Source organism: Lathyrus oleraceus, chromosome 6 (genome assembly GCF_024323335.1).
Source record: "Lathyrus oleraceus cultivar Zhongwan6 chromosome 6, CAAS_Psat_ZW6_1.0, whole genome shotgun sequence".
Taxonomy (NCBI): Eukaryota; Viridiplantae; Streptophyta; class Magnoliopsida; order Fabales; family Fabaceae; genus Lathyrus; species Lathyrus oleraceus.
In genome coordinates, this window is record NC_066584.1 from 76708413 (window position 1) to 76729542 (window position 21130).

At 41.1% G+C, this 21130-nt stretch overlaps 2 long non-coding RNA genes across 2 annotated transcripts; one reads left to right on the forward strand and one right to left on the reverse strand.

Moving 5' to 3' along the window:
• Positions 1-14612: 14612 nt before the first annotated feature.
• LOC127097388 (uncharacterized) lies at positions 14613-16551 on the reverse strand. The gene is made up of 2 exons (XR_007793018.1): positions 16002-16551; positions 14613-14859 (listed from the first exon to the last, which is right to left on the reverse strand). It is a non-coding gene; the product is annotated as an uncharacterized LOC127097388 (long non-coding RNA).
• LOC127097389 (uncharacterized) lies at positions 16330-16936 on the forward strand. The gene is made up of 2 exons (XR_007793019.1): positions 16330-16473; positions 16545-16936. It is a non-coding gene; the product is annotated as an uncharacterized LOC127097389 (long non-coding RNA).
• The last annotated feature ends 4194 nt before the right edge of the window (positions 16937-21130 follow it).

Here is a 21130-nt window from a genome sequence, read left to right on the forward strand (position 1 = left end):
ATAAGGTTTCGTGGATCTCGCCATCCACCTCAACATATTTGAACGAGGACAGATGACTCACCAGAATCTCTTCTTCACCGCACACAGTCACGATCTGACCGTTCCAGACATACTTGAGCTTTTGATGGAGAGTCGACGAGACTGCCCCTGCTGCATGAATCCACGGACGCCCCAATAAACAACTGTAGGCGGGCTGGATGTCCATAACATAGAAGATGATATCAAAAACCTCAGGACCTATCTTTACAGGCAAGGTAACTTCCCCACACACAGAACGTTTGGATCCGTCGAAAGCACGAACGATCAGGTCACTGGGATTAAGCACAAACCCTTCCGCATCAATCTTCCTCAGAATCTGCTTAGGCAACACATTTAACGACGATCCGGTGTCTACCAATACGTGAGACAACACTGCCCCCTTGCATTCCATGGTGATGTGCAAGGCTTTGTTATGGTTTCGCCCTTCAGGCGGTAAGTCCAGGTTGGTGAAACCCACACCATGCCTGGTGCTCACATTGGCCATCACACCCTCCAGTTGGTTGACAGAAATCTCCTGAGGTACGTAAGCCAGATTCAACATCTTCAGCAAGGCATTACGGTGTGCCTCAGAGCACATCAACAGTGAAAGTATAGAAATCTTGGACGGAGTTTGATTCAACTGGTCTACAATCTTGTAGTCACTCTTCTTGATTATCTTCATAAACTCCTCCACGTCTTTCTCAAATGAGCCCTCGGGCGCTTCCTTCTGGACAGGTTCTTCCTCAATCACAGCTTGCTTACCCTTTGCTCTGGCGAGAGCCTCAGCATTATTGTCCCTCAAAGGCTGCGGTGCGAACAGACGACCGCTTCTGGTAAAACCTCCTGGACCTCCTACATTATCCACAGCCGGACCAACAGTTGCAGGAACTCTATTCGGTAAACCAATTGTCACTGGAGTTTGATTCACCGGTCTTGTCTGACCTTCAGCCCTTCTGTAATTGCGGTGAGCATTATCATACTTCCACGGCACGGCCTTACTGTTCTCAACAGCCCTTCTTTCAGACGCCACGATAGTAGTTGGAACACTGATGGTTACAGGCACGGGAATGGTAACTGGGGTACCATTTGCTGCAGGTGCACTGACGACCCTTTGTCCACGTTCTTCAGACGGTTTAAAGTAAATGGTGATAGTTGACGCTGTTCCACGATCTTTTACAGCCCTACTGAATTGCAAACAACCCTCATCCATCATACCCTGTATACCGGCCCTTAACTGGTCACAACCATTCTCAGCTTCTGCACAGCCCAAACAATTCTCATCACAGCCCGGGTAGACACCCCCCTTTAGCAGACGACACTTCACAACTAGCAGAGAAGTCTGAACATCATCAACATTAACAACCAGATCTTCAGCTTCTTTCCCTTCAATATTGTTCACTCTATGCCCACCATGCTGAGGCATAGGGTTGTTTACGACATTAGGCACTGGAGCGAAGTTGATCGCCTTGGCATCGATCAAATCTTGAACCTTGTGCTGGAGAGCTCGACACTTCTCAGTATGGTGGCCTGGTGCCCCAGAGTGAAAGTCACAACGGGCGTTGGCGTCGTATCCAGGAGGCAATACTGTAGGCGGAGCCATTGTACGCAACTCAATCATCCCCAACCGGAGTAGTTCGGGTAGTAGCTCTGCGTAAGACATAGGCAGAGGATCAAATCTTCTATCAGCCTGTAACTTCTGCCTAGGCTGGAAAGGGCGTTGCTGTTGTTGTTGTTGTTGCGGTTGTTGAACTCTTTGTTGTTGCTGCTGACGAGGTTGAGGTGCCGGAATGGTCACTGCAGCAGCTTGACGGTATTCAATTCTGTTCTGATCTCTGCGGTGTTGAACAGCATTAGTTTCACCCTCTCTCCGACGAGGTGCCCCAACAAATGGCTTCTTAGAAGAAGAGGAACCAGCATCTTGGATCTTCCCAGTTTTAATCAAACTCTCAGTTCTTTCTCCACAAATGACAACATCAGAAAAACTACCGAATGGGCAGCTCCCCATCCGGTCCATAAACACACCTTGAAGAGTACCGATAAACATATCTGTCAACTCCCTCTCCAGCATAGGGGGTTGAACTCTAGCAGCCAGTTCACGCCACCTCTGAGCGTACTCCTTGAAGCTCTCATTGGATTTCTGACAAAGACTCTGCAGCTGAGTCCGGCTCGGTGCCATGTCCATGTTGTGTTTATATTGCCTCAAGAAGGCCTCACCCAGATCTCTCCAGCATCGGATCGAATCTCTCTTCAATTCCATGTACCAGTCCAAAGAAGCCCCAGATAGACTATCTTGGAAAAAATACATCCACATCTTTTCATCATCGGTATACGCAGAGATTTTTCGATAATAAGCCTGCACATGGGTGCGAGGGCAAGAAGTACCATTGTATTTGTCGAAGGACGGTGCTTTGAACTTGTGAGGGATTCTCAAACCTTCAACCAATCCCATATTAGTAACATCAAAACCGAGAGAATTCTGACTTTCCATAGCACGGATCTTCTCAGCAAGAGCTTCAACTTTGCGGTCTCTCTCATTAACCCTTCCCAGAACGTCTTCGTCTTCACTGAGCAGAGGGAACATATCCTCTTGTCTGTCAACAATCGGAGCAGGATTACGGGCCGGAGCACGGACTACTCTGGCATTAGCGGCATCTGGAACAATAGGTTGACCGTTGATTCGAATACCCCCCAACTCATCACCTACAGCATAGTTGTTGACGGGTACAGCAGCAGCAACATTGTTATCATTGACCGGGCCTCCCTCTGGCGGAGCATGGTTGATCGGTGGATTTGCAGCCTCTTGTCTCTGAACCATGGCTCGAAGTTCTTCTTGACCTTGCGCAACCCCTTGCATCATATTCATAAACTGGGCCATGCTTGCCTTCATCTCAGCCAACTCAGCTTGAAATTGATCCATACTTCTCTGTTGATTCAGTCTTGTTGAGTAGCGGTGCGGACGTTGATCAGCTATCCTGCCTGAACAGGAACCAAGAGTGAGAAGTCACGATCAAGAACACCTGTTATGCAAAAATGATATGAGTATGATGCTAATGATGCGTATGATGCACATGATATGCTCATCTCTCAGGCATTCAAAGAGCCTGACCCATCCTGAAAAGATGGGAACCTGCAGCAACAAGAGAACAAACAGATACAAGGAAATGTTGACATCCTTATACATACATAAGGGTAAAAAGGCATACAACCAATGTCAACAGGATATCTGAATAAACAACGTACAAAGAAAAAGAATCCCATCCAACAAGTCTGGTGGTGATTCTTAACAAAAGATCCAAGAGATGGCTTACACGCAAATGAATCCCATCCAACAAGCCTGGAGGTGATTCTCAACAAAATACAATCAGAGATACAAACTAAGACAGACGGTCTTCCGGAATGAGGGTCTTCAGGTAATGGCACTGGTCGATCAACAGTGAGCATTCTGAACAATCTGGTAGAGGGGTGATCTTCTCCTTCAACTGTCTTCTGAGCTCCAAGACTTCTCCTCCAAGGTGGTCCTCTGATTTCTGTCTCAACTCCATCTCTTTCTTCAACTGAGCATCTTTGTCTCTGAGTTGCTTCTCCAAGTCTCTGATCTTCTTCTGATAACTGGCCTCAGCCCTCTGCAGCCTCAAGCGCTCCCGGTGTTCTGCATCTAACATACTCTCCATCTCCTCGTAGGATCTCTTCTTGCTTCTCAGTCTGCTAGCATCTTCTCCTTGCACTTCCCTGAGTTGATGGGCCAAGTGCAGCTTATCAGCTTTGGCTTTGTACAGCTCCATCTGGGTATCTTGCTCCTTCTCTCTCAAACGGCGATTCTCCATCAGGGCTTGCTTGTAGTGCTCCGCAGGCACACTCTCAGCAAGGATCAAAGGTGGTTGCTCTTGCAACGGCTCCATTCTATCATAGGGTAACAACAAAGTTTCCACTCTCTTCTTGACCCAATCAGTGTAATCGGGCATAGCAACGGCAAACTTCTTCCCCAAGACAGATCCATCCTTCACTCCCACATCTCTCCAGGCTTTCCCTATCTGCTCCAACTTAGCAGGGTCATCCTTCTTCTCAAAACAGAAACTCTCAGCTATCTCTGCTTCGAGCGGTCTTTCACTCATAACAAACCCTAGCTGGCGAAGAGAAAGAACTGGGTTGTAATTGATGCAACCTTTGGTCCCTATGAGTGGCACGTTCCGGAATTCTCCACAACTCATAATGACGTTACGCACATCCATCCGGTAAGATTGCCATCTGATATCATAGGAGGTAAGAGACATAACTCTCTGAGTCCACTTAAGAGTGCTCTGAGCATCCACAAATGGTCCACTGGCTGGCAGAAGAGACATGAACCATTTGAACAGAAGAGGTAGGCAACACCTGATGGCTCCTCCCTTACCATGCCTGCTGTGGATGGCATAGTAAGTATCTGCTAGAAGAGTAGGGATTGGATTCCCTCTGATGAAAATGCTGATAACAGTGAAGTCAATGAAATTTGGCATACTGGGAAATAGGATGATACCATAGATCATGGCAGCTAACTGTGCGTGAAAAACTTCCCAATTCCCCTTTTCTGCTTCAACTCTGGCTACTCTCAACAGGAACTTCAATGGCAGACCTATAACTTCCCCACAGGGTTTCCAATTCTTACCGACCTCCTCAACACTCAACCGGAGAGCTCTGGCAATCAATCTGAAGTCGACCTCCTTTGGAACGTTCAAGAAGGGAGTCTGATGCTGAATAGGGATACCTAACAGGATGGAATACTCCTCGAGAGTAGGTGCAAGCTGATAATCCTGGAAAGTGAAGCATCTGAGCTCTGGGTCATAAAACTGAAGTAGTGTCTGCAGAGGCACTGGATCCACTACTGTCTTCAATACTGTCAAGATATCTCCGTACCGCCCAACAAAACTCTTCAGTCGATCGTCTGTCACGAGGCTACCCAACTCAACTAGCGGAGTCAACGGCTCACGGTGGAAACTGTAGGAACAGGTCTTCCGCTTCAACTCTGGGACTGTTGCCATCTCTATCAGTGGACAAGCTCTGGAATGTACCTGAGAAATGATATGCATGCAGAGATTAGTTTTTTCTTTCTTCTCTTTTTTTTTTATTTTTTATTTTTGGATTTTTTTTTCATTGCGTTTCTTTTGAAAAATAAATATGCTATGATGCACATGATGCAGACGGGACTGGCTGGTTGTGCAATCTCTGATCACTAGGTCGAAGCTTCAGTCAAAATCAGAACATAAATCCAACTTAAGGTCAACCGAAAACTGTTGTCTGAACTAGAGTCACCAACAGAACCAAGTCACCAACAGAACCGAGTCACCAACGGTACCTGTAATGAAATAACCCTTCCCACTCACGGGTGTAGTCTAGGCCAGGGTAAAGCTGAGAGAAACGCAGCATAAATAACCTTTCGCAGAAATACTATCATATACACACCCGAAGTATGTAACGACAGTATCCCACCAGGGTCTGAACTGCTCGTGATATCAATGTTCCGCTAAGTGGCGCCATACCACCCGCTTCCCATGAATCACTCTATTCCTAATCATCCTAGATTTTCACTCATGGTCTGGGTATTGGACCTTTTACCTCAACTGACTCCCCCCCTCACACAGAGAAAAACAGACAGCCAGCCAGTAATGAATAATGAATATGAATGCAAACATCAATGCATACAATCAATGCAAACAATAAATGTGCATATATACAACGAATGCAATAAAATACAACAAGCAGAAAGCAACCAAAACCCTAATCCTAGAGAGCGCTAGGAGAGACTCGCTTAGGGAAGATGGACCAGCACAGGTCAACTTCTCTATTTCCCCAGCAGAGTCGCCAGCTGTCGCATCGCGCGAAAAACCGGCGGGAAAAGAAGAACAACAGAGCCGCCACCGTGCGTTATTTATCCCAAAAGAGGGAAAGGAAACGCTCAGAGTAAACCTGGAAAGAACATGGTCTCGCGACCAAAGAGGATGGGTTCGGGAGTCGGTTATGCGAAGGGAAGGTATTAGCACCCCTACGCATCCGTAGTACTCTACGGGATCCACGCACAAAAGGAAGGAAAATGGTTGCTAAACACTGCTCAAATTCACACACACACTGGCTGAAAGAGACACAAGAAAACTGACTGAAACTGACTCGGCAGGATATCGCATCCTGGGCCTACTTAGTCTATCAGGCATAGACATCAGAGTCGAAGTAGTTCGGACTGGGGAAACGACACATGCTCGCTAGGATGTCGCATCCTATGCATACGTATCTTCTCGGACGAGAGAAGAATCAGAGCATTCGCAGCTCGGCTGACACGCACACAAACAGACAAAGGCAAAGGCAAACGTGGAGCCCGACTGCCAATCACTGGACTTATGTCAGCATCCGAACCAAAACACACACAAGAAGGCAAACGTGGAGCCTGAATGCCAATCACTGGGCTTACATCAGCATCCGAACCTAAACACACGCAACAGGTTGATAGGGAGTCGGGGACTCAGCCTATAACTGTCAAACACACACAAACAGACGGACAGCAAATGCTAAGGAGTCACAGACTCGAGCCTAGCAAAGGTCAGACAACACACACAAAAAAAGAAAAAGGGCGCCCGGAGAGATCAGTTCAATCTCCTGCCTACATACTTCATCTGGTATGAAGATCAGGGCGATGTAGTTCCCCTACGCAGGGATAAGGATCTAGCCTAACCAGATAACAGAGGGAGACACAACTAGGGAGACTACGACTCGAGCCTAGATGTTATCATGCAAAATCATCCCTAAGTTAAGGTTTCTAGCTAAATGGCACAAGGGCCAACCTATCCTAAGCATGGCTCACACAGGAAGCAAGCCACACACACACTTAACTTGCACAGGAAGCAAGCCAAGCAAAACCTACTTGCACAGGAAGCAAGTCTAAACTAATCCTAACTTGCACAGGAAGCAAGTCAAACAATCCTATCTTGCACAGGAAGCAAGTCAAACAATCCTAACTTGCACAGGAAGCAAGTCAAACAATCCTACAAGCACAGATAGCACACACTATACACAAGCAAGTGGCTCACACAAGGGGTAGGCACTGAGGCCAACTGGAATAGGGTAAATGTTGCTCTTAACCTTGCCATCGAGGGGCTAAGGTGAAGCAGATGAAAGGTAAGTGAAGATAAGACTTCACAGCTCTTATCCCTGGCCTGGGAGAGCTTAAGACAAGAATGTGTGGGTTCAGAAAGTGGGAACCCTTCTACACATTTGAAACTGACTCAACTGTGCAATTGCACAAGATCTTGGGTTTGTATCTGTAATGCATCAACACGGTGGTGTGAGCAAAACAGATGACACACTGAATAGTGGGGGATAGATTGCATATCCCTACCTTCCACCAATTGCCTCTTCACTTAGGAGGTCTTTGACTCTATGCAAGGACAAAGTTAAACAGTCACAAACATTGCCTCTTAAGGAGGACTTCAGACAGTTGCCTGGCCAAGTAACAGGCCAGGTCTTCCAGACTACATGAAGTAAAAGAGACATACCTCAATGCAAATTTCTTATACAAGCAAAGCAAAGCAAAAAGTTCACAAGGAACTAAGCAACTAAAGCACCTGAAACAGTCAAGCAGATGTTAGTATGCAACTTCAAACAAAACAAAACAGAAACAAGCACCAACAGTCAATTAGGGGCACATGGATGTGCAAGGCACAAGGCTTAAGGCATGTGAGCCAAGCCACCTACAATACAAACAAGTTAGACAATGATTCTTAAGCAAGCTCAATCAAAAGAATTGGTCTTAATGGCCATTTGATGGTCAACCTGAAAACACAAGCTCAAAGGTGAGTAACAGGACCACTAGGGCAAGCCTAGGGTCAAAAGTGAATGAGAAAGTTAAAACAGCAAAGGGCAAGCATCCCAAATCATGTTCAAACAATTAGGAAACACAACCAATTGAATTCACATTCATATCAAACACTATCATCATTTCTTGAACCATTTAGGTCAAAACATGGCAAACAGAAGCTCATAGAAGTCAACAACAAGACTTGCATCAAAAGCAATCTAAACATTTTCCAAAAATCATCAAATAAATCATGATCAAACCTAACACATAGCATGGTAAGCATGTCAAATTTCATCCCATTTAGACAAGTGGAAGGCAGTCAATGAAAATCAGAAAGTCAAAGCCAATTTGAACATGCTCAAAGAAGTCAACCAAACATGCATCAACTTAGAAAAATCATAAGTCAAGAATGGTGTATGATAAATGAATGGGACTAAAACCATGGCAAAGGTGAGGATGTCTAGTTATCACATGTCAAATTTCATGTCCATCCAATAAAGTATGAGAATTTCACAAATGAAATGGGAACAAGTGTCTCACAAGGTCAACATTTGACTGGGCAGAGAAGAAAAATCTCAAACAAATGGAAAATAGTTCAATTAAATCCAAGAAAATTCACAAGTCAACTAGACATATGATAGATCATTCATGCAAAATTTGGGGTCATTTGGATATAAGGAAACATGTGAACAAAATTAGAGAAAATGCATGATCATGGTATGACACCAAATGTAACCTCCAACTCCAAAAATTCATATCCAGCAAACCACAAATGGGAAATCCACAAACTCTATATGTAAACAAAGGTCAATGTGTCTAGTTTCATCATAAAAAGTTTCAAGGGCATTGGATACAACATGAGCATTTCTCAAAAGGAATGGCACAATGTATCAATTTGGCATACATGTTGGGAAAACAATTATCATTTAAAATCCAGCCAATGAAAAATTAATTAAAAATCAAAATCAAATACTAGACACATTCATGAACCTTATGGAAAAAATTGCATGATTTTTGGATGAAAATTGAGAGAGAAATTAATTGTGGAAGTTGGATGAATAATTGGGATGAACATGCACAACTAGCATGGCAAATGGTCAAAGCAAGGTTGACCGAGTGGCAAAGCTGTAAATAAGCATGCCACTTATCAAAACGACTGAGTTTTGGATGGGCACGGGAAATGTTTCTATTGGCTCATTTTCAATGGAATAGTGACAAAAGCAACAACAGCCAATCATCGTTGAGTTTTCTGTTTTTTTTTTAAAGAGAAATTAGGGTTTAGGCTTGGCAACATGAACATCATCATCATCAAAATCGTGTTTGATAAAAATTTTCCAGAAATCCCAGATGAATACATGGACATGACCAGCAAGGTAAGGTGAACAACAATCCAACATTAATTTTCCACGAAACATCAACATGTGAATGAATCGAGCAAAAAAGCATGAACATCAAACTTTGGCTTATGAACAAAAGATTCCAGAAATGACTAAATGACATACCAAAAGGTTCATTCAAGCATAGTGGATGCAAATCCATCATTATTTTTCAGGATAACACAGCATGGAGAGAGATTCGAACAAAAATATAAATGATCATCAATCTTATTTTTCAGATTTCTGACATTCTATTCAATCAAATCACACAAGACAAACTTCATTGCAATCAGCATGCTAGGCTCTATGTTAAACATTGCATGGTTTTGGGAAATAGAAGATTCGATCTCTTACTTGTTTTTGAAGAAATGGAAGAAACAGCTATGGTTTTGATGATGTAGCTCAATACTGATGAAGATAATGGTTTGGAATGATGAAACTTTGGAGAACTTAGCTCAGCAGTACTTGCAAGTATCCAAATCAAGAACTGCCATTGTTAATCCATGAAGAAAAACAGAATATGAAATGGAATTCCAGCTGGGATTTGTTGGCTGTAAGGAGCTCCAAATGAAGTTCAGATGGTGATATGACCAAAGGATGCTCAAGGGTTTGAAGCTCTTTGACAGAAATTTGATTTTGGCCCAAAAATGCAATTGAGAGAGAGGAGAGTATTCTGTGGTTTTTTGGTTATGTCTGCTGCTTCTACTGTCCTCAATTTGACAGAAAATGTGATGAGGGGATCTGTTGTTAAGCAAAGCAGGGTTGGTTTGGAAGTTCTGAAAAGAAAAGAAATGGAAAAAAGCCAGGTAAGGTCAGTTAGGCTTTTGGCTTTTGCTGGTTTTGTTATGACAGGGAAAATGATAGAAATGTTGTTATGTCAATGCAGGGTTGGTTTGGTTTTGATGTATGGACAGAAAAAGTTTGGAATGCCAAAACAAAAGATCAATGCAGTTTTTTCTAAGCAAAGCCAAGCCAAGCATCTTCTTCATTCCTTGGACAGATTTTGTACTTTTCACAAAATGCCAAGTGAGAGAGTTTGAAAGAGTGAGTTGGTTAGGTTATGTCATGTTGGTAATCACAGTGCAAAGCTTCAGGTTTGGTTCATGCAGTTTCATGACAGAAAAAGGATGGTGGAAAACAGGTTTGGAAATGGTGAGATGGCAAAGTGAGGCTTGAGAGAAAAATGAGGGAGTAAGTGTTTGGTCTGCTATTGTTTGTTTTGTTGACAGCAAAATGATGGGGAAAATGTGGTCTCAAGCAGGGCTCAGTTCCTTGAGTGTTTGGACAGAAGAATGAAGAGGCAAATAGCAAGATGAATCAATGAAGTTCTACTGTTTTTTGGTTAGCAGGTTTGGCCTATTGGAAGTTAGAGATGCAAAGCAAGTAGCAAGGTGTGTGCAGGTTTTAGAATCAACATCAACAAAATGAAGTGCTGTTGTATTTGTTTCATGACAGGGTTACAAGGCAAGGCTTGGTTTTGCAAGTAAGCAAAGGCTTTGGTTGGTCTGCTACTGTTTGTTCATGGCAGAAAAATAGTGAGGAGCATTGTGCCAGGCAAGGCAAGGCAAGGCAGTTAGCAGGTTTTCTGGGGAATGGCCAAGGGCTTTGGTTTAGGTGCTTTTTTGTTTTTTTTTCACAGAAGAAACGAGGTGAGGGCAAGATGAATCCAATTTTTTGCTGCAGTGTTATGTTGGTTAGGTCATGTTAAGTGGCAGAAAAAGGTATGATGAAAAGGACTTGCTGTTGTCTTGTGCCATGCCTTCTTGACAGTATTTGCAATTTGGAGGCAAACATGTCCAATGAGAGAGAATGAGCATTTGTGTATGTGATGACAGAAAAAACATGATGCATGAGGTCTGCTGTGTTATGCAGCCAATAGCCCTCAAATGACAGAAAATTTGATCCATAAAATCAGCTATGGATAGTGCAAGGCAAAGTGTGGAGGTATGGTGTGGAATGGCTGCAAGGTACCTTTTCCCCAATTTCAAACAAACAAGGAATGGCCCCTTGTACTACTGGTTTTTTGGCTGTAGATATGTGTTCAAAATAACAGCAACTAGCCTCTAAAAACTCTGTTTTGATGAGTACAAACCATGGTATGGTGGATAGCATGGAGTGGTATGGTGAAATTGTACCTTTCTTACAATTCAAGCAAACAAGCAATGGCCTTATGTACTGCATATTTTGACTTTGCAAACACATTCTAAATGACATTTATGAGCTGTTCCAATTGGCCAAATGTTGAAAAAATGTTTATATCAAAAAGTCAACTCTTGGTCAAACTTGCATTTAAATGAGAAAAGTCAAAATATGCCATTTTGATTGGTGAAGTTTTGGCTCATGAAATTTATATTTTTGGAAAGAGGGGATCAAATGTGACTTGTAGGAAAAAACCCCACCAAAATTGGCCAAACGGTTTGGGAGATATGGCCCTTTGAAGTTCAAGATTTTCTGAAATCGATTCGATCATAACTTGCCAACCACACATGGGAATTGAGAGTTCTAGGACTTTTTGGAAATGGGAGAACAAGATCTTCAACTTTCATGTTGGGAAAAAATTCATTTGAGGCTTGTATCATGATGTAAGTTTGAGGATCAAGACTTTCCATTTTTGGTAAGTTTCAGTTACAGGTCCAGTTTCCACTTTGGGAAATTTTTTATCTGGCTTCAAATTCTTCCATGATGGTGTTTGACATGATATATGAGGACTATTTGGCCATGAATGAGCTCTCACAAACCAAATCCATTCATCAAATCACTGATTAAATAGGCAGTTGACCAACAGTTGACTTTTAGGGTTTCTGACTGATTGTGCATTGACTGATGATTTCCAAACCCTAATTCCTTGAGAACTTGACTTCAAATGATGTCCCAAGTTGTATGAACTCTTGATTATTGATCATGGTGCCCAAATTCCACAAGAATGGCCACCATCCACTGCTTTGACTGACTGTTGACTTTCTAGGGTTTTTGACTGTCTGTGTATGAACTGATGACCTCTGAGCCTTCAACCCTTGACATGAACACTCCAAATGGACCTCCAAGTCATGTGAACTTGTTGGACCAACCCTAAGGCTTTGGCTCAATGAAAAACACACTTGCTTGATTGGTTGACTGATCTCCTGATCAGTTTGACCTAATTCTTGACTGCTTGCTCTTGAGGCAACTGGGGACAATGCAAATGATATGCAATGGATCATGATATGCTATGACCTAATATGAAAATGTATGCATAATGATAGGTGCAAATTTGAGGTGCTACAGGTATGTATAACCAAGATACCAAAACAACAACCAACATGTGACTCCTATAATTCTAAATATGACTGGTCGAGTGATGGATACATATCAGTACATGTACTTAAATGATCTTCACCTTTCGAGAAGGAGGTTTACTTGGTAGAAGCCAAATGGGAGGGGGAATTAGATGAATGGAACTCTTTTTAGTGTTATAGGATTGGGAGGACTTGTGGGGTTCGGGTAGTTTGTGGAATAAATGTCATATTGTTCTGAAGTATGGGGATCAAAATTTAGGCACCAAACTTTTCCATTTCAATAAGTTTCTGTTGGATTACAAATTCATAGAGTCCGTATAGAGGGATCTTAGAGGTCTCCCCGTTGTTCAGATTGGATGGCCATGGTTTTGGGGGATAAGTAAAAAAATCTCAAATTAATGCTTATGTCTTGGAACAGAAATGTGTTTGAGGGAAGGTGGAAACAAAAATTTAGTCTTGTGTAAAACATTTTGAGACTTGTTATGTGAGGCTTGAGCTAAGTCCTACATCTTTGGATGATCTGGTTGAGAAACCAATGGTTTCTTAATAATTGTATAAGCTTCTCAGGTGTAGGGAAACACAATTTGTATAGCTCTCGCAATTGAGGTGGATGAAGGAGAGTGGTATTAATATAGTTTTATTACCTAATAAAGCAAAGGAATACCATTTTGTCACTGTACATGGGTGATACTTGGGAGATTAAGACTATTCTCAAGAGCTATGAGTTGGCTACCAGTTTAAGAGGCAAATCTCAAATAGTCACGTCTATGGCATTAATATGGAAGGTGGTTTATTGGATTTGGAAGATAATTTTATGCATTTTAATATGGTATCTCTCTCTTTAAAGTATCTTGTACTTCTGGTGGGGGAGAATTCTAGGAAGGAGTCTACTTGAGAGCCCCTAATTAGGCTTCTCTCGAGCAAGTTAAGTTTGTGGAGGAATATGTTTATTAGCCTAGGTGGGAAGGTTGTGCTACTTAACCCGGTTTCAAGCGATATACTAATTTTCTTCTTCCCATATGAAGATGCATGTATTAATTTAGAGGAAGAAATTTGGTACGTAGATGTTATTATTTTGGGAATGGGGATAAAGGATGAGAGGTTAAAGATTGCTAAGGTTAGTTAGGATTTACTTTGTAGACACAAGTAGTCAGGGGTTGGTTTCTTATGGTTTGAGATTATAGACTTGTTAATTTTTGTAAACACAAGTAGTCACATGTTATAGGAAAATAAATAAGGGTTTTCATATTTGTTTAGATAAAATAAAAGCGTAAATAACATTGTTGCAAAAGTTGATCACATTCACATCGATTAGGCCTTGCTTCAAATACCCTAAATTTTCATGATGACTGGCGCTACGCGAAAAATACAGAGTCACCATCGGTTTTTATTTATTCCAAAGGAATGGGAAAATATCGAGAAAACCCCAAAGAATGGTCTTCACAACCACGAACAGGTTCAGAAGTCGGTTATGCAAGGGGAAGGTATTAACACCCCTCACATCCATGGTACTCCATGGGAACCATCTAGGATGTTTGCGCTTACGTGTGTGTTATTTATCGAATGTTTGCTTGCCAAAGGTTTACGCAGTGGAGGTAGATTTTAAATTAGTGTGTTCGCCAAGGATTGTGTCATTGTGCCTACATATGTCCACTTGTTGAAGTGAGAAATTAGAGCCCCGTAGTTCGTGGGTTTAAATGTTTGTTTGTTTTATTGATTTTATTACCTTGAAGAAGGGTTTTCGATGGTGTCGCCCTAAGGCTCAAACAAAAGGTTTGAATGTGTTGAATTGTTTTTAGGTTTTGAGAAAGTGTTATTGATTTCAGATTGCACTAAAGACTATGGATAAAGGTGAATACCTCGAACTACCAAGCCAAATGTCTTGTGTTCGAAGCATTCAGAATGAGTGTAGGAAAACTCAAGTCTCATCCATTCTTTACCACTTAAGGCTCGTGATGTACAATCCTAATATCCATTTATTATGTTTTTGACTTTGATTTAAAAAAAAGACTGCTTGACGTTGGATCAAGGGTTTGCTTATTGAGTTTGATTTAAGAAATGACCGCTTGACGTTGGATCAAGGGTTTGATTATTGATTACGAAATGGTGAGCGTTCCTAATGCCTAAGGAGTAACTATAAAGCAATAAAAGACAAAGCAAGTAAAAGCATACATCGTAAAGGGGAGGGGGTACATGTAGTACAAGGGAGTGCAGGAAATAAAAGGTCTCATTGTCAGGTAGCCCAAGAGAAAGCCGTGTGTGTGCAATTGTGTCCTAAACTAGAAAGCGTATAAAAGATTACAAGTCTTGAGTCTTGAATGCTCCTTTCATGTTAGGGTTGAATATTTGTCCAAGGCCTCTTGCAAGGGTCCTAATAACAATCCCAACGTCCATGGTCAATTGTCCATTACATGCTTGAGAATTATTATCTTTTTGCATTTTTTAAGTCTTATCCATTTTTAGGTTCATTTTCAAGATGAAGTGAGAATGTACAAATATAAAGCAAATAAAAGTGAATAAGGTAAATGACAAAAATTAAATGTTAGGAGTGGAAATTAAAAGTTAGATGTTAGAATGAGGAAATTAAAAGTTAGACGTTAGAATGCGGAAATAAAATGAATTAGATGTTAATTGTTAGATGTTAGATCAAAGTAGAGTAATATTCAAGAAAATGATTATCAAGATATCAATTCTAAAATAGTAACAAAACAACAATTCTAAAACAATTAACCAAAAATTCCAAATTATTACCAAATTAAAATCTAAAAGAATTAACCAAATTTAATATCCTAATTACCATTATCTATTATTATCCATAATTAACAAATTAAAATCAAAAATCAAAAATCAAAATCACCTCTAAAATATTCTAGTCAAAATTAATATCTAAAATATTCTAATCAAATTCTAGAATAAAAATCTAAAATTAATCTCTAATCCACTAATTAATATTCACAATAATAGTTCAAAATTAATATGCTAACCTAAACATTCAAAATTAATTCTAAAATTAATCTAAGTCATCCTAATATTAATCTAATTATCTACAATTATCCAAAACAGCAAACTACAATTAGTAATTCTCAATTATTAGAAAGGGCCTAAATGCAGGTCAGGCCCAAATCGCAGGGGGGTGTATTGTTGAATGGAGTGTGCATGTTGAATGGGCTCAGAAGCCTAATAGCAACACAACAAAAAATATTCAGAGGGATTAAACCTCAACACTGCGCGAACCTTCACTCTTCTTCATTCAGTCTGGCCGCCTGAAACAAAACGACTCCGTCGCGCCGGAGTTCATCGTCGGCGGTGGAGGAGAAAGCGACTCACACTCTCCTATCCAAATCCTCTGCCAATCTCTCCTAATCTAACCAAAACAATCTCCTCCGCCTTTCCTAACCTAACCTCACTATATCGACGGAACAACGAACGCCGAATGGAAACAACAAGGGAACCAAATATGAGCGTAAGACCACCACACACGACTCAAACAACACCTAGAGAAGAAGAGCCTACCGCGACGACGAAGGCAGCATCGATTCCGAACTCAAGCGCTTCCCTTCTCGTTCAATCTTCTCCCATTCGATTCGTTTCGGCGATCGATTTCGGTTACGAATTTACTTGCGATTCGTTTTGTATATTCTCTCATGGTGGCTCGGCTTGTACGCTACACGAGAATGGGCATGTGCGGTGGATATTGGATGCGAAGCTGAACTTCGCCGGTTATTGAAGCACGACGGCGATGTTGATCTTTTCAGAATGTTGCCAAAGAAGAGGAGAGATTCAACTGATAAGCTTCTCTATTTATTAAAAAAAAATCTGCGTTTGGTCAATTCGGTTGCCGTTTATGAATTCTGCTTATCAAGCTGCGTTTGGATTTTTTTGGAGTCGCTTACACTTTTGTATTACCGTTTTTGGCTTCGCGTTGCAGCGCTTTGGCCTCGCTTCGTTTGCAGCTTGAATTTTGGCTTGTTATGCAGTTTGGCTTGTGAGTGTTACACGTTCACGCTGCTGTTTCTATCTTGCTTCCTGCTGATGTCGTTTTGCACTGTTTTGTAGCAGGTCTATGTAGCTTGCGTTGTTTGTTTTGCTTCGGAGCTTGTAGCTGCTTGAAGTGGCTTGCACTTGGTATATGTTAGCTGCAGCAGTTGGCGCTTGACGCAGCTTTGGAGTTGTTTTGGTCTGTCATGCTGTTTTTGGATTACGCTTTGGAAGCTTGGTTGTTCGTGAAGCTTGTTTTGCACTGTAGTAGCAGCTTGCCGCAACCGTGTTTGGTTTGCAATTGGTGGAGTCATGGCTTGTGTGCGTTAGCCTGTACTATGGCTTGTTGTTGGTGTTATGGAGTTCGAAGTGTTGTACTGCTGTTTGGTTTGAGTTATGTTCGTGTAGCAGCTTTTGCCTGCGTTTGGAATTGGCTCACTTTGGAAGTTGTTTTGTTGCAGCAGCGTTTTCATTGCATTGTAATTGTTTTTTCTGTTGCATTTTGCAACTTTTTCATTGCATCTTGTTGGTGCTGAAGGAGAAGGGCGATCCAAAACGCAACGGTGCTGAAGGAGAAGGGCGATCCAAAACGCAGCGGAAATTAAAATTTTCTCCTTTAATGATCCTTATGAATGGGCATGATATTGAACGATGACAACGCCTCTACTCAGTTCACAAGAACGAATTCCTTTAATCTCAGTGCTAGCTGCTACGAATGAAGACTTTGAGAGAGAGAGAAAATGAAAATCCAAATGCAATTGATGCTTCTGCACAAGGGTTCTATTTATAGAACCACTTATGTGGGCTTCAAGCTAAAAAACCCACTTAAGTGTATGTGGCCCATATCTTATTATATGCCCAAAATCACTTAAGCGCATGGTACCTTACCATATTTCGTATTCTACTTAAGTACATCGTACCTTACGATGTTCTACAATTCACTTAAGTGCACCGTACCTTACGGTGTTCCTTAGTTACTCTATCTCTCATCAATCCGTCCTTTGTGTGTGACCCTGTAGGTTTTCGCAGCATTGACAATTATATTAAATCATGTATTTAACATAATAAACAGTGAGCGGTATCTAGCAACACATCACTGCTACCCAAGACACGAAAATGTCATGTGATCTGAAAAATCCTTTTGTGATAATACTTATGCGTATAATTACCCTTTTTCCCTTATGTCTATATTGAACACAAGACATAGACCGTGTCATCCTTGTCCAGTTCAATATTGGGCCCATAGACGTTTATCCTGTTACGCAGGATGGACAAATTCCATCTAGGTCACTCATGTCCCTTAGCATGCTTCGTGGAGTATCCATCAACTGTCTTTATGGTCATCCAGTTACGAACAACGTTTGATCAACAATAAAGCACCCGACTCTATATCTAGGGTCCATAGTGGTTTCAGGTCGAAGGGTGGTATACACCATTATCACCATGAGAATAACTTATGACACTTTGCGTAACATTCTATATAGTATTCTCATAGTGGGTCAATCCAGTCTAAATATTATTCTTAACATTCATACCTATGTTTAAGACTTAATAACTTCTTATCCATGATCCATGAGATGTGATCATCAGTCTATATACATAATAGTCTTAATGCTTTAATGTTATCCCCTTCACAATAAAGCTCGACTACGGATACTTTAAGAATAGTGTCCTTATGTTTAATGTGATCTCATGATCAAGTCACACTTGATACATTAAACGGACTAGCTATTCTAGTGACTTTATTAAACAAACGCAATAAAGAAAAAGCCTTTTTATTATTAATAAATAATTCGATACAAGTACCAAAAGTATTGGCCTCTAGGGCTTACACCAACAATGTCCCCCTAGCACTAGAGCCAATCAGGCATACCCCTAATGCCCATAGATCTAGTATGTCCATCATGCTTCTGTTGCGCAAGAGGCTTTGTTAGTGGGTCAGCAATATTGTCAAGTGTAGGTACTTCGCATATTTTTGCATCTCCTCTATCTATTATCTCTCGAATGAGGTGATAACGCCTAAGTATGTGTTTGGATCGTTGGTGAGATCTAGGTTACTTAGCTTGTGCGATAGCACCATTGTTATCACAATAGAGACCAATGAGATCCACAATGCTAGGAACTATGCCAAGTTCACTAATGAACTTTTTGATCCAAACAGCTTCCTTTGCTGCACTTGAGGCAGCAATATACTCGGCCTCGGTTGTAGAATCAACAATTGTATCTTGCTTTGAACTTTTCCAGCTCACAGCGCCACCGTTTAAGCAAAACACATAACCAGCTTGCGATCTAAAGTCATCCTTATATGTCTGGAAGTTAGCATCGGTGTATCCAATTACACCCAACTCTTCCTGACCTCTATATATCAAGAATGAGTCTTTAGTCTTTCTCAAATACTTAAGGATATTCTTGACAGCTACCCAATGAGCATCACCAGGATCAGATTGGTACCTACTCGTTGCACTTAAAGCATACGAGACATCTGGTCGAGTACATAACATGGCATACATGACAGATCCTATTGCAGATGCATATGGAATCTTATTCATGCGACCCCTTTCTTCCTTAGTTGAAGGGGATTGTGTTTTTGATAGACACAGGCCATGTTACATAGGTATGAATCCTTTCTTGGAATCATGCATATTAAAGTGTCTAAGCACTTTGTCTATGTATGTACTCTGACTTAGGCCAAACAGTTTTTGTGATCTATCTCTATAAATTCTGATTCCTAATATATAGGCTGCTTCACCTAGGTCCTTCATAGAAAAGCATTTCCCCAACCAAGACTTTACTTGTTACAGGGTAGGGACATCATTTCCAATGAGTAATATGTCATCTACATATAATACCAGGAAAATGATCATGCTCCCACTAACCTTCTTGTAGACACAAGGCTCATCTTCGTTCTTAATGAATCCATATTGTTTTACTGTTTCATCAAAACGAAGATTCCATCTTCTGGAAGCTTACTCCAATCCATAGATTGATCTTTGTAACTTACATATCTTCTGGTCTTCTTCTGGCATGTCAAATCCTTCAGGCTGTGTCATGTACACATCCTCAAGAAGATTCTCATTAAGGAAAGCAATTTTGACATCCATCTACCATATTTCATAATCATGATATGCAGCGATAGCAAGTAAAATCCGAACAGATTTAAGCATTGCAACTGGTGAAAAGGTTTCATCATAGTCAACCCCAAGAATTTGTTTATATCTTTTTGCAACCAGTCTTGCCTTATAGGTATGTACCTTACCATCCATGCCAGTCTTCTTCTTGAAGACCCACTTGCATCCTATAGGGTTAACTCCTACAGGAAGCTCTACCAAGGTCCAGACTTGGTTTGTGTACATGGAATCCATTTCAGATTTCATGGCTTCTAGCCACTTCTCAGACTCGGGACCAGTTATGGCCTCTTGGTAGGTCACACACTCATCTTGATCCATGAGTAATACATCCCCTTGATCAGTTATGAGATATCCATATCTCTCAGGTAGGTGATGTATCTTGCCTGACCTACACTGGTCTTGTTCTACTTGAGCAGGTTGCTCTTCCACAACTACTTGTGTTTCCTGCTCTAATTCCTCCATAGGTGTATCAATGCTTTGTGATTCTTGAATTTCTTCAAGCTCTACTTTCGTCCCACTGATTCCTTTGGAAATAAAATCCTTTTCTAGGAAAACTCCAGTTTGAGCGACAAACACTTTTCCCTCAGAAGGATTTTAGAAGTAATACCCTCTTGTTTCTTTAGGATACCCCACAAATAAGCATTTGTCAGATTTGGGCTCAAGCTTAGTTGAAATTTGTCGTTTCACATAAACTTCGCAACCCCAAATCTTTATGTAAGACATATGTGGTTCCTTACCACTCCATATTTCATATGGTGTCTTCTCAACCTTTTTGGATGGAACACGGTTAAATGTGTAAGCTGTTGTCAATAGTGCATGTCCCCAAAAGGAGTTTGGAAGATCAACGTGACTCATCATGGATCGGACCATGTCTAACAGGGTTCAATTTCTTCTCTTAGATACACCATTCCACTGGGGTGTTCCAGGAGGAGTAAGTTGGGATAGGATCCTGTAGCGGGGTATTCGTTACCTTTAGATTTATTGACTAAATCAAAAGTAAATCATACAATTCGAGTCGCCACCGCACTTCTATTTATCCAAAGGAAATGTTAGAAAGCGAACAAAAACCAAGTAGTTTTATCAAATCAAAAACTAATAAAAATGTCAGAGATCTGGGTAAGGGGGTTGGTTATGAAATTGGAAGGTTTTAAGCACCCAAAACATCCTTAGTACTCTAAGGGAGCCCTTTTTGAAAAGATGTGTATTGTAGGTTGGTATTTATGAAAATATTTGTGCAAACAAGATTGGGGAGATGAGAAGAGAATATACATATTTACAATTTTGTTGTTTGAATGGATGAACCTATTACCTACGTACCATCACAAAGGTAGGATCAAAACCTCGTAGTTCGGGGTAAAAATCTCAAAATATGGGTGAATTGATTTGTCAAAAGCCTTAAGGTATTTTGTTATCAAAGGGAGAAAACTCAACCTAAACCAACAATCCACCATGTGAGGAGAGCTTCAACATACTAGTGAGGGATCCACCCTATAATAAGTATGGAAGACTTATAGTCCAATCACTAAGGATAAGGTG